We start from the raw sequence: 14,764 nt of genomic DNA on the forward strand, positions 1-14,764 counted from the left end.
TTTAGCAACTATGGCATGGAGACTCATGGTAGGTCAAGCATGAAGAAAAGTAAAATAAATGTGTGGAGTTTTATTTTAGGAAGAAGACTAAATTACAATTTATTTATACCCTTAAAGTTCATGGTAATTTTGATTTTAGCCTCTAAAGTATCAAAATTTGGACCCACACTTGTAATGTTACATCACGTTTGGACTTTTAACACTAACTTTTATTTCTGCTGATGAAATGTCCACTAAGTGCCATCTAAACTCAAAACAATGAAATTTTTATATTCAAAACTATGTCATTTTGAGTAGTGTGGCATGAAGACTCATGTCTTGATGCACACAAAACACTAGAGAAGACCATTGACAACCCGAACTTTAAGGCGCAATGCTTGAAAATTGGTGTATACCTGAAGAAAATAATGAGCAGCGCATTTTAGCAAACACAAGGTGTGCATGTTTAAAATTGGAAATGAAGAGCACAAGGTCACATTAAATCTATCCAAAAATTTACACTCAGTTCAGCAATAGCACATTATCAAATAACAACTTGCAGCATTACTAACAAGTAACAACATTAGTATAACATAGGAAAAGGTCCTTAAACTACTCCACTTTAGCAACAACCACAGGAATGGCAACAAATGGAATAGCCTTCTGCAATGTCAGTCCGAATTTGTCTTTTGTGTAGATATCTTCGGGTGTGATTCAATCCGGAAGTTTCCAATCAAATTGGTGAATGAGAGAAGCTGGCAACAAGTTTAGGAGTCTTACAGTAAGAGCTAAACCTGGGCAAATCCACTGCCCAGACCCAAATGGAATAAAAGTGAAATTTGTTCCTCAAAAATCCAAAACTTCAGTACTCATGAACCTTTCTGGTATAAATTGTGTGGGCTACATGAGATCTTGGGCTATAACCCATGCATTTACAATCACATGGGTGTGCTTAGGATTGGTGTATCCACAATTTCCACATCCATCTCAGCATAAGGCACACCAGAAGAGTTGCTGTTGGATGAAGCCGCATTGTTTCTGTAAGCAAAGATTGTAGATGGATGTGGTAGTTGTATCAGTTCCTCCATTGAACAAGTCCTGATAAATTGTCACCATGTTGTTAAATGACAAATGCATAGAGGTCCAACAGCTGAATAAGAAACTATAGGGTTTGTTGCTTGGACAAATTATAAGGTAGCATTTTGGGATAGTTTTACCTCCTCTCATGTGAATAGTGTATTCTACTATAAACTTTATTAAGACTTGTCATGAAATATTGAATAGTTATCCATTTATTCACTTCTCATTCTTTGATTACCAAAATAAAAAAAGGTTTTGCAAACTTCAATTCACTTTTTCATTACTTTTCTTTTACGAACTTCAATTGCATATAGGTGTGCAAGTCATGGAGCAAAATCAACATTTGAACGGAGCGAGGTGTATTTTGGAAATTTCTTCAATATGAATCATAGACCCAAATGCCGGCAAGGAAAAGATAAAAACAGCAATTACATATGCATTTGTATATTAATAGAAGTTTAACAGAGCATTTCATATGCTTAGCCAAATAAATAAAATAAAAGAGAGTATTACATGTGCAGCACACAAAAAAAGAAAAGTTATTTAATCAACAATAAGAGCAATTTGATAGTTAATTTAAATGATTTACCATTTTGAGCCCTTGAGAGTTGAAATCATGACCAATATAGTGAGAGCCCAGGTGGGTCGTTTGGTCCCCTTCTTCCATTAAATACCAAGTGCACCAACTAGAGAACAATGAAAAACTTTGTATCATTCCAACCTGCTTAAAAAGCTAAAAAAGAAAGTGATACAGTATGATTTTAATTATTGAAAAAAGGTAACACTAAGAAGAAAACAGAAAAAGAAATATGTCCAGGAACACAAGAAAGAAAAGAAAGAAAACAATTAGATTTATAATGGTAGGAGAGGAAGGATGATAACTTACAAGTAAAAGAAGAGAACAAAATTCTGTTTGAGATGCTAAAATCTAGATCCTAGATTTCATAATCACCTAAAAGCGTAATATACTGCGTCATCAAAAGAGAATCTTCGTCCACTGCAGTTGCTGCTATCATGCGCAATAGTTTGATTGGGATCTTCGATGTCTTCCTTGTATACCAAACGGACCCCGATTTTCTCCACCTATAAGCTCCAGGTAGCTATTTTAATCTCAACTTGATGGAATTCCTTCGCATCAATAGAAACGCAAGGGGTTTTCCAATTGTGGAGATTAGATAAATAGAGCAGCCCAAGGTAATGCGATTCAAGTTTACCATATTTTCCCCCCCATATCAAGGTCAAATGGACAACAAGTTGTTTGAAATCCATCGACTTTAATCGATTGAAAATTAATTCGAGATGGGTGTTGATGATGCTCGCTGGGTACAAAAACGAGGCACAAAACAATTCCCCTCCACTCGCACCTGTATGTTCACTTTTTTTATTTTGAAAATTTGATTCAAATTTGGGAAGCGACATAGATATTGATATCTTTGGAAAATGCAAGAAGTAACAAATGAGCTATAAGGGTCTTCGCATATGTTCACTTCTTTAGACCATGTAGGGCTGTCAATGCTCGACCCAACCCGTGAACACAACACAAACCCAACACGGGTTTTTTCGGGTTAGGGTTGGGTCTTAATGGGTTTGGGTCATAAACGGATTGACCTGAAAGCAACACGATAAGAAACATGTCATAAGCAGATTAACCTGCGTAACCCGTAATAGACACGTTTGACACGTCAATTTATTTTTGTCAACCCAAAATGACCCACTTAATACAACACGTTTAATTTTTATAACAAATAAATATTTTTTTTATTTTAGATTTGTCAAATACCTTTTATATCCAACATATATTTTAAATTTAAAAAGAAAAGTAAGTAATTACAAAAACTTACAAGGGATATAATTGGAAATTGAAACTTTACAAACCCTAGATATCTAAACCTTAAAAATCCTAAATCTCTAAACCTTCTTATAAATATCTTCTTCTTCTTTTTTAAGTTGAATACCCCTACCTCGACACAACACAAACTCGACACGCTAACCCGTATTGACACCCCTAAGACCATGTCAGAACTTCACTTCCAGGAATAATAGAAGGTAATCTCCTCCCTAGGAGTTTACCACTTTGTCCCTAAAATATACAACGCATGATGTTGAGTTTAAAGAAAAAAAAAAAAAAAAAAAAAAAAAAAAAAAAAAAAAAAAAAACACTCGGATAGAGATAGAGATATTTAGAAAACAAAGAGAAATACCTGAAGCAAGTAACTACCGCTTTGAATATTGTCAGCCAATTTGAAGCAGTTGATACATTTGAAACATAATTGAAAATGACATGGCTAGAAGGAATCATTTTGTGATTTTGGCAATCTCTCTAGTGAGGTACAATTGTTGACACATATACAATTAACTTTTGACGGAAGATTTGGTAATGACCGAAGCCTCTTGCAATCGTCCAAGTCGAGCAATCTATGTCTAATGAGTTGAGAGATGCTTTCAGGAAGGGAAACGAAATCATTTCCACTTAGACGTAACGCATTTAAAAGGGATAGGCAGCCAATATCATTGGGAATTGCTGAAAGATGGTAGTCCCTAAGATCCAAATCTTTTATTGGCATACATGATGAGAGACACAATAATGCACCCACAGGATCTTGACTTGTTGGCAAAGAATCAAATGAAGATGATGGCCATTGACGTTCACTAAAACACACTCCCATGACATTTTGAAGGCAAACGGTGGAGGAAGGCAACTCTTTTATAGCTGTAACCCGCAAATAAAGAACTGACAAACTTTCCATATTCCCCAGGTTCTCTAGCAAATTGACAATTTTTGAGCATCTAGAAAGTTGAAGACAGTTTACTTCCTTCAAATTAAAAATGGTGCTAGGAAGACACACAAGATTTTTGCAATCTTTTATATTCAAAGAACAAAGGGCAATCAAATGTCCAATGGAAGATGGCAACACTTCTATTGTTGTTCCTTCTAAAGAAAACGTATGCAGAGCTTCAAGATTCCCCAGGTTCTCTAGCAAGTTGACAAATTTTGAGCATCTACAAAGATAAATTTTAAATAGTGACTTCAAACTACAAATGGTGCTTGGAAGAATCACAAAATTTTTGCAATTTGTTAGATCTAATGAATGAAGGCTAATTAGAAATTCAACTGATGAAGGTAGTTCCTTTATAGCTATTCCACACAAAGTAAGTGTCTTCAAACTTACAATATTCCCCAAGTCCTCTAGCAATTTGTCAAATTTTGAGCATCGAAAAAGATCAAGATTGTTAAGCAACGTCAAACTACAAATGGTGTTAGGAAGACACACTAGATTTTTGCAATCCTGCAAGATCAAAATATTTAGGCTAGTCAAACATTCTACAGATAAAGGTAATTCCGTAATAGTAGTGCATTTCAAAAGAAGTTTCTGTAAGCGCTTCATGTTTCCCACAAATTTTGAAATTTTCTTGACTTTTGGGCAATGAGTAAGATTAAGAATTTCAAGAGACTCCATTTCAAACTTGTTTGGAAGAAAACTTAGTTCTTTGCACTGTTCTAAACCAAGAAGCATAAGCTTTTTTAGATCCCGATGGATGGGTGCAGCTGACATAAATTTGAACACCGTGCAAGAACTAATTTCTCAAGATTTGGGACCCCAGTGAAGTCGGGGCTAATAATCAAGGCTGATGAGCCAGCCAAATCGATGAACTTTAGCTTGTCAAAATTCTATGAGAAGAAAAGAAAAAGTTTAGAATAATTAACTTCCTAGTGTCTATTTAAAAAATTATAATACTATAAAACCGCAAATTTGTATGAGGATGCTTATTAATGCTCCTACCTTCATTCCTTCCCGAAGTCTTACAATTTTGCTTCGTTGCAAACAAAGTTGAACAAGCTCATCTGATTGGAAATAAGGCAACGATTTTGAAGGGTAATCGCTCCATTCAATAATTCTTAAATTATTAGGGTGATGTGTGGGGACATGCAGAATATTAATATTATAAATTCTTAGAAATTTAAGATTGGGCATTTTTAAAAAGACGTTAGGGTTCCAAAGTGGCCCTATCTGGTTTTTTGATGATGTGAACCTTCACCAAGATAGAGTCCTTTGGACCCATCCTTGAAGAGTAACCAACAAAGCTAACCCTTGCGAATATAGAGAGCTTAGAACCTGCCCCTGAAGATTAATCAATAAAATTGACCCTTGCGACCTCCAACATGCCTTTTTTTCTTCATGATAAATACTTGTATCCTTGGCTCCCCTGATATCTATGGCTTGAACTGCTTTTGTTCCCTAATAATAAAAAAGGAATTCGAGAACTGAAAAATATATTATTAGCATAACTATTTATATTTAAACTTTGCTGAATATGAAGAAATTGAATGAGCTCAAGTAAATAACCTCTTACCGTATTTTTTTTCAACACATGATCAATGTCCTTATAAAGCGACAAGATCCTATGCTTCCCAAGCTCATCACGGGAATATTGACAAACTTTATTCCTACCCATTTCTCCTAGTAAATTGTGTGTCAACAATTCATTATTATATGAAATTTTCAAGAGAGATTTGTCAATGAGTTCCCTCAATCCAATTTCAGGGTAGAGGTCAAGACTATGAAGTATTTCTACTACATAATCTTCACCTCGTGATTAAAGAGGCATGCAATATATAAAAATATTTCCTTGAGTAAGTCATCGAGTCCATCAAAACTTTTTTCAAGTACTTGGATAACAATTCTCCCAGGACCTTCTTTGAGCCTCTCTAAAGCACTCTTCCATTCAACAATACTTTTTCCAAACAAAAAGGAACCCAAAACCTCAAAGAGCTAAAGGAAGACCATCAACATAGTTTAAAAACTTGTTAGATAGTTCTAAAAATTCATCTGGAATGTGCTCTTTTTAAAAAGCTTTCAAATAAAAAAGATGATAGGCATCTTCATCTTTCAATGGTTTAACTTCATATATTTCGGATTTAGTTAGAGAATGTTGCAACAAATCTTTATATCTTGTTGTTATGATAATTCTACTACCCAAACCAAACCAATTATGCTCTCTAGCCAACCCTCATAACTGTTTTAATTGATTTACATCATCAAGAACAAAAAGAATTTTTTTGTGACATAACCTAGTCTTGATTTTGTTAGATAGATCATGATCATCATCATAATCCAAATAGTTTTCCTTCAAAAGTTTAAGAATAAGGGTTTTTTGAACCAAGGGTAAACGATGTCTTTCACAAACTTCCCCAACATCAGAAAGAAAACAAGAATTGTCAAATTCTTCCAAAACCTTATCATAGACAAATCCAACTAGAGTTGTTTTACCCATTACCCCATTGCCCAAACCCCTATAAACCGAACATCATCAACTTGATCTAAAGCTAAAAGAGACTCCAATTCCATAGCCTGAGGGTATATTCCTACTAGGCCTTGATTAAGTTCAAAGAATTTATATCTAACTGTACGCGTGATATATGTCTCACAATGCTTCGTATTTCTTGGGTCTTAGGATTGCAATGAACAAAAAACAATACATTGAGTTTGAAGTTTGAACCACCAATAAATAGGAGATACAAAAAATATGAAAATTGATTGGCTCATGAAAAAAAAAAAAAAAAAAATTGAAAGAAGTACAAAACATTTATGTAGATTTTCCCGTGGGACTTGCTACGTAACGCGTAATTCATCTTAATACCAACTTAAGGCCTCATTTTATCCCAAATTGGGGTAATAAAGATTTGAAGAATCATTGAAGTAGAGTTTTTTTCCCCTTTTTTTAGAGATAATTTCAATTTATGAGATCTGCTTTTGATAATTTCTCTTTATTATCAGACCAAGATATCAATTGATTTTTTAGTATAGATGTATATCAAACTCCAAAGGGTAAAACTTAGATACAGTACCTTAGGTGCTGTTCCTTAAGTACCCCTTTTAATTTTTTGACACCTGTCAAGTTAAATAAGTTAGCTAACGAAGCGTTAGCGTCATCTCCTTTTTTCTTTTTCTTTTTCTGGTTCATCTTTTTTAAATCTCTCAAACTTCTCACAGTTGCGTTAAATCCCATTTATAAAACACACAAGAAAACCCTTAGAACCCCAACCTCTTTGACCTTATACACTCAAGGAATATGAAATCTAGCTTCCATAAAGGTTTCAAAGAGCAAATCTTTTGGAACCTAGAATTTTGAAGGGGCAAAACTAATTTTCATACGCATAGGATGCGTTTTTTGTTGCTGCTAAAAACATATGATGAGTTCAAATATTAATAAAGGGTTTAATTTAGATGAACAAATCAACCTCACGAGCCAAGTCCACTCATTCATTGACCTTTGAAATAAGAATAGGAACATATCGACTTGTTTTATAATGAAAATAATGGGATTAATGAAGAAAATACCCCCTTTATCCTTCTTTGCTTGATTTAAATGAGTCAGAGTTTGAGTGTGAGAAACCTACTACTGTTGAAGGTTTGTTGATTTATAGAAGCCAACAAGATCTTCTAATATTGTGCTTGAGAAATCTGAGAGTTTTGTTGATGATATGATGTGCACAAACCAGCCCCTTTGTCCTTCATTGCTTGACTTTGATTAGAACTCTAAGATTTGGGTGTGAGAATCCTAATAGAGACCTGGGTTCTTTAGAGATGGTGCTTGAGAAGTTTCAAGTCTGAGAGATAGGAAGCTATCATGTTTCTTGTTGAAGGAGACAATGAAAAAAAAAGGGGGAAAAAAAGAAAAGAAAAAAGAGACGGGTTAACATCCATTAGCTAACTTATTTAATTAGACAGGTGTCAAAAAATTAAAAGGGGTACCTAAGGTACCATATCTAAGTTTTTCCCAACTCCAAATCTCTTATCCCATGACAAGAGACTTTATTAGTTAAGCTAATTAGAACCCATATTAAAGTAGGTTTGAGTGTTCATTTACTAATGGCAAAGGTATTAAACATCCCATAACATCCTTTGATAACAATTAACAAGACAATGTGTTGATTAAATAATAACAAATATGCACACTAAAGTACAATGGGCTAAATTGCTTAGCAACATCATTTTGTCTCAGTTTAGTGTTTTGATTGTTCGGGAGCCTGGATATATAGGGTCCAATGTTTGGATGGGTCTAAGGCCCATACCGTGATAGTAATATGAACAATCATCGGTTGGGCTTGTAGTCTCAAGTCACGATGGGAGCGTTGGGTTGAGCCTCGAGCGTGCTGGGTTCAAGGGTGTTCAAAGTAGGCCTATGGACCCAATGGTTAAAAAAAACAGAACACGATGCTTAAAATGATGTTGTCATGTGATAGCAATGGACCCAAATATTTCACATTTTGAAACAATTAAAATTAATCCCTAACGTATTAAAATATGGAAAATCTAATTGGTGCATCTAATCCAATAATTTAAACTAGACACTGAGTACGTGCATGCTTAGAGGCTCTTCTATTTTTTTTTAAAAGTTAATAATTTTTATTTATTATAATTTGGATGAGCATGTATTAACTCTTACTTTATTTTCTTTATCTCCAAAAAAAAAAAATATAAAAAATGCAAGAAAATTATTTGAATAACCAATTTCTTCTCTTCCTTGTTGTTATCAAAATCAAGGTTTTGAATTCCGTTTTGAATTGACTATTGAAACAAAACATTCTAATATCGGTGAATTGTTTTGGAATTATGCACCACACACACACACACACACACATATATAATTAATGAAAAAAATATATTATTATTACTTATTAATATTATAGATAAATAAATTATAAAAATTAATGAATTAAATATAATATTCAAAATAAGTGGTCAGAATTTTTATTATTATTTTTTTTAAGAAAAGAATTAGTTATTCTATAAATACTCTAACATACTAGGGTATATAAAAACTAACAACCTTTGAGAGCTTTCCTTTCAAATCACTTTTTCCAATCCAAAACCCACCCACGTGATCTCCTCACTTTGCCATTACATCTATGGCTTCTCCACTTGGACGCAACCATAGTGTTAGGTTCTAAAGACTTAGGATTTATGTATTTAGAACTCTAATTTGTATTGTTGGCAAACCATGATCAAAACAATGTGTTTAGAAGTGTTTTAGTCTAGCTCAAAGTTGTGCATTTATGTAAAGTTCGAATCGAGTTAAAGCAGGAAAGCATTGTGCCTTTCGGCCTGGCTCGATCGATCGATCGAAGCTCGGGCAAAATGATTTTCTACAGATTTTTCCAACTCAGCCCTAAGTGTTTTAAAACGTTCTTAGGGTTTCTTATTTGTTCTAAGTATAAAAGGCAAACCCTAGCCATGTTTTAGTGTTGCTCATAATTGCGGTTTATGTAAATCTCTTGTGAGATCTAGAGGAGCTTTCCTTTACACAAACTTAGGGTTTTCAAGGAGAAGATTTATCTACACCTTGATGATCAATTCAGTTGCTGCCATTGAAGCTTAAAGAAAACACAAGCGGGTGTGCTTGTATCTGGTGGTGAATCCAAGAAAGAAGGAGTTCGTGGATTCGAAGTTTGCACGTGGTCGTGTCAGTAAGTTCTACTGGTTGGTAGCAATAAGAAGTCGAGCATGGGGGCTTGTAAGTCTTATTGTATGAACTTTGATTCTTTCAAGATAGTGGATTCAAGTTTACCTTGAGGATAGCTAGGTCAAATCCCCCCCAAGTTTTTACTGGTTTAGTTTCCTAGGTGATCATCTCTTGTGTTATTTATTTTCCGCTGCTTTGCTTGATTTGATCTTTGTTATTGTGATAACCTAGACTTGTGAAATTGGACTAAGTAACAACTTGCCTAATTACCTAGGTTAATCTATTGTGTTTTAAGGGGTCTAAAAACCATCACATAGTAATCTCAAATCGCTCTCGGGTTAAGACCTCATTTCAATGAACTATAAATAACTAACACATCGTTAGTGAGGGAAGGGTGACTCGAATCCAAGAGTCAAGACACTCTGCATAATGGAGTCTTGTTGACCTAAGGCCTCAATCACTAGGCCACCAATCGCGTTGGTATGTTCATCTCTAATTACAACTTTCGTTGGTAGTTTTCTAGGAAAGAGGCTACTCTAGACCATCAAAAGTCTTACATTCCAGAAAATACTTTTTTATATCACAAAAATTGATAGGATGTCATCCCCCATGCTAGAAGTTGTTTATATCTTAGTTACCTTAGTCTTGAAGTTGTTTGTATATATCTCATTAACCCCAGTCTAGAAGTTTCATATAACTCATATTCTCTTCTTTTTGAAGAAAAAGGTAGATAAAAAAGAAGAAAAAAAGAAGAAGAAGATAGATAAAAGTTAGAACAAGGAAATGTTGAAAGTTCGTAAGAGGGAATAGGATACTTCAATTAAATTTCTTGAATTTTACTTATTATATTTTCTAATAAATTTCGTGACGTATCCTTGCTTCTTAATCATCTTCACACTATCAAAGTCTCTCAACTCTCAAATATAATCTATGTTTTTAAAACCAGATTTCCTGAAGTATCCTTACTTCTTAATTATATTTTTGAACAACATGGCCTATTATCTCCCATCGAATAACATATACACCAATTGGTCAAGCTATTTATTTTTCAATCAATTCTCTCCCATACTCTGCCAAATGCATCTCACCACCCCACCCTCATTTTTGTCACTTTCCACTTTTGATAGTATAGTAACTAGCTTGTAACCCCATGCATATACATGAATACACTTAAAAATATATAATAAGATACATAATATAATTCATATACATATAATTTAAATACTATTGATAGTCATTTTCATATTTTGTTAACTCTTTAAAAAAATTTTATAATGATATTATTAGGTATAAAATGTAAATTGCCCATTTAAAAAAAAAAAAAAAATTTATTGTGAAGCACTTTTTTTTTAGGATTCATTTATTTTAGACTATTTGGTTTTTGTACTTAATAACTCATTTAGATGAATATTTATGATGTGGTTCCACATTTGATTCTAAAATTAAGAAATAAAACTCTTTAAGAATAAATAATTTAGGACACGTGGTGCAAAATTAGAACTCTAATTTGGAACTCTAATTTGGAATTCTAATTTGAGTTTCTCTTAACTTCACCTATTATTATATATATAGATTAGTAACTACATGGAGAAGCAATAATTTATTTTTGTTTTGTTGTGCTTTAATTTTTTCTAAATACTTTATGAAACCTTCTCAAAAAAACTATTTTATAAAAGGTGGGTTTCAGTTAACTCAACTGATAAAATCTCTGATGGTTGAATAAGAGATCTGGGGTTCAATTCTCGTTTATACCAAAAAACGATTTGTGTCTTGGTTTAATAATAAAGAGCACAACCATCGGAAGCGGACGCCGTAGGTTAAAACTCTATATAAAAAAAGGGTAAATTCCATTAAACTCCCCTGAAGTTTGGGCAAATACCACTCAAGTCCAAAACATTTTAAAATTAACCAATTAGGTCCCTAAAAGACAACTTAATCCCTAACACCCTTAACACCGTAACCCCTCAATTACTCATTTTTCTTTCCCTCACTTAGACTTGTCTCTTCTCTCTCGTCCCTCTCATTCTCTCTTAGATCTCCTTTCTCTATCCCTTTCTCTCTCTCCAACACGACCCACTCTCTCTCAAGGGTGTTCATTAGTTGAATCATTGTGGGCGATTTCCCTTTGACTGGCATCGATCAAGATCACTTGAGGTCGGTTTTTCAGCATATACGGTGGTGGTTTTCATCTAAATGTTTGTCAATGCTATGATCTTTAATAGGTAAAAGAGAATATCAGCCACACAAGCATGTAAAAACGAAGAAGATCTCAATATTATAAACCTAATTAGAACCAACACGAACCAAATCTAGGTTAAAAATCATTAGATTTGGGTCCGAATTGAAGCCAACTTGAAATAGATCTAGGCAAATCTTGGTTCAAAAGCTTTTATATCTGGGTTGAAATCAACCAAATTAGCCGAAGCCACTTTTGATATGGGTGGATTTGCAGTGGGGGGTGGTTGTGGCTTCCGATGTGGTGGTTGGTTTGCTATGAATTGTTTGGATTTGAGTTTTGTTGTAAGACTTGGGTATTGTTGTGGGTTTGGCTGGAATTTGTTTGAATTTTTGGGATTTGAGTTTTGTTGTTGTGGGTTTGGCTGGTTTTTTTTTTTTTTTTATTTTTTTTATTAATTTTTTGGATTTGAGTTTTGTGGTAAGATTTGGGTTTTGTTGTTATGGCTTTGGTTGGGATTGGGTATGGATAAAATTGGAGCAGATTTAAGGTTAGAGAGCAATATAAGTGAAGAGTGGTCTGAAAGAGGGAGAGGAACGAGAGAGAAGAGACTAGAGAGCAGTGATAGAGCTATTCTTGGATCTGGGGGGACAATGCCCCCCCCCCCCCCCCCTAGATTTTCAAAATATTTTTTTAGTATTTATATGATATATTATTTTTAGCAATTTGTTCCAATAAAATTGTACTTTGCCCCCCTTGACAATACCATTGGTATTTTTAAATGCTATAAAAAAATTTAGCCCAACAGCAAAAATTAAGCCAAAACAACACCCCAAAAAAAAAAAAAAATCAAAGCCGGTTCTAATTTGATATCTACCTAGCCTAGGAGTAGTAAACGCCAAACTTACCTCACACATATAATAAAAGGGAAAAAAGAAGGGGATTTCTAAGCCATTCAAAAAAAAAAAAAAAAAAGAAAAAAAAGAAAAAGGAAAACCTAACTTATGGTTGAACATAGTGAGGAATTCGGTAGCCAGCGGCAGAAGAACTGAAAAAGCAAAACCAGTGGCAATGGCAGTCAAGGACGCTAGGGCTGGGAGCTTGGGGATGGGACAGTGAGACTTGAGAGTGGACTCAAAGACAGAATATATAGAGAAAGAGATAAAAGAAAGGTAATAGTCATCTTTATCTTTACTCTTTAGCATTAGAAAAAGTTGCATCTGACAAGTGACAAACACAAGACCACACGTAACAGTCAACACTTGATGTTTTCTAATTTTATTATTATTATTATTATTATTATTATTATTATTTTTAGTTTTGTCTTTAACAATAATGAATAGGCTGTGATGTTTTGTGATATATATATATATATATATATTTTTTTTTTTGTAGTTTTTTCTTTAGTGTTATTGTCATTTAGTTAGTGTTTTTTAAAACATTAAAATTGGATAAATAATTAAAGAGATTATTTGTAACTTTGAAATTTATTGGTTAGTTGTAAAATATTTGTGTGCATAATATTTGTCTATTGTGTGTAATGATTGTAGATAATTGACCATATAATAACATAATAATTTCAAATTATATTTTATTTGTAGATTATGAAAAAGTCAACTACCATATTTGATTTTTTCAAAAGAAAAGTTTCAAATGATTTAGAAGCTAATACTAGTGGTGCAACATTGCCAACCAGTAATGTTGAGGAAAATCCTAATGTTTCAATTGAGGAAAATCTCGATGTCCCAATTAAGGAAAATCTTGATGAACCTGCTGAGGAAAATCTCGATGTCCCTATTGAGCAAAATTCTCAAACAAAATTTCAAAAGGTTGATATGAGTTTGTTGCAATTAGAACTTGATCCTGGATTGCGTAGACAAATATATACTTATCGTGTTGATCAACGAGATGAGATACGTTACATTAAGTTGGGTCCATACCAGCCTCGTTTTAAAAAATTTTAAAAATCTGAGAAGGGTCGAAGCTTTCAAGGTTCTTACTGTGACAATTAGTACGGATTCAATCATAGATGATTTCAAAGATTTAAAAAGACGACAAGTTCCATTTTCATAAATAACTGCATTGTAATATCTTAAAAAACAATAATTTTGTGTATTTTTATTTGTTGATGGTTTATTAAATGATTGTTTATTTAGAGTTTCAAAAAAAAAATTTGTTTATACTTTTGCCCCCCTAACTCCAAGTCCTGGCTTCGTCCCTGCTAGAGAGAGATAGAGAATGAGTAGAATGAGAGAGAAGAGACAAATCTAAGTGAGGGAAAGAAAAATGAGTAACAGAGGGGTTACGGTGTTAAGGGTGTTAGGGATTAAGTTGTCTTTTAGGGATCTAATTGGTTAATTTTGAAATGTTTTGGACTTGAGTAATATTTACCCAAACTTCCAAAGAGGTTAATGGAATTTACCCCAACAATAAGTACTTTATAAAAGTTGTGGCAACTGATACTTTTTACAAATTTAATCCACTACCTTGAACAGTTGCCTTTATTAGCTTTCTTTCTGGTCATGTGTTGCAATCATCTTCATCTACAGTTTTTCAAACCACACTCATGATCAGTAGACCCCACTGTAGGATCAGCACCATGCTTAGCATTTGGAATTGACATATATTGGCTTTCTTTCTTGTCAAGTGTCTCAATTTGAGGCTTCAGAATTCTGCAAAACGATGCTGGAAAAAATGCCTTAAGTGAGGATTCTAAAGTTGGTAACAATTTTAACAGTATATTGAAAGTTGTGACTCTTCAACTATGACCTTTTTTGAAAGTTTTGACTCTTCCATTATGACCTTTTAATGATGCTCTTTCATTGTGTCTTCGTTGTCCATTTTTAAAATCATATTTAGGATTTTTTTTTTTTTTTTTTTTTTTTTTTTTTTTTTTTTTTTTTTGAATATTTGAACACTTATAAGAAATTCTGAAATTCTATAGAATTGTTATATGTAGAATTCAAACTTTGTTATATCTGAACTTTGAAAAGAGAGTTCAGTTTGCATCCTTAAAAATGCTAAACAAAGGGAATGCTATCTCAAGCATTTTCTTCCTAGTTC

The 14,764-nt window shown here is 33.4% G+C and overlaps 1 long non-coding RNA gene across 1 annotated transcript; it reads right to left on the reverse strand.

The window, feature by feature from the left end:
- Window positions 1-445: 445 nt before the first annotated feature.
- Window positions 446-2,507, reverse strand: LOC115991647. Its single transcript, XR_004092266.1, has 3 exons — window positions 1,946-2,507; window positions 1,649-1,792; window positions 446-1,077 (listed from the first exon to the last, which is right to left on the reverse strand). It is a non-coding gene; the product is annotated as an uncharacterized LOC115991647 (long non-coding RNA).
- Window positions 2,508-14,764: the final 12,257 nt, after the last annotated feature.

The sequence above is a fragment of the Quercus lobata genome, chromosome 5 (genome assembly GCF_001633185.2).
Source record: "Quercus lobata isolate SW786 chromosome 5, ValleyOak3.0 Primary Assembly, whole genome shotgun sequence".
Classification (NCBI taxonomy): domain Eukaryota; kingdom Viridiplantae; phylum Streptophyta; class Magnoliopsida; order Fagales; family Fagaceae; genus Quercus; species Quercus lobata.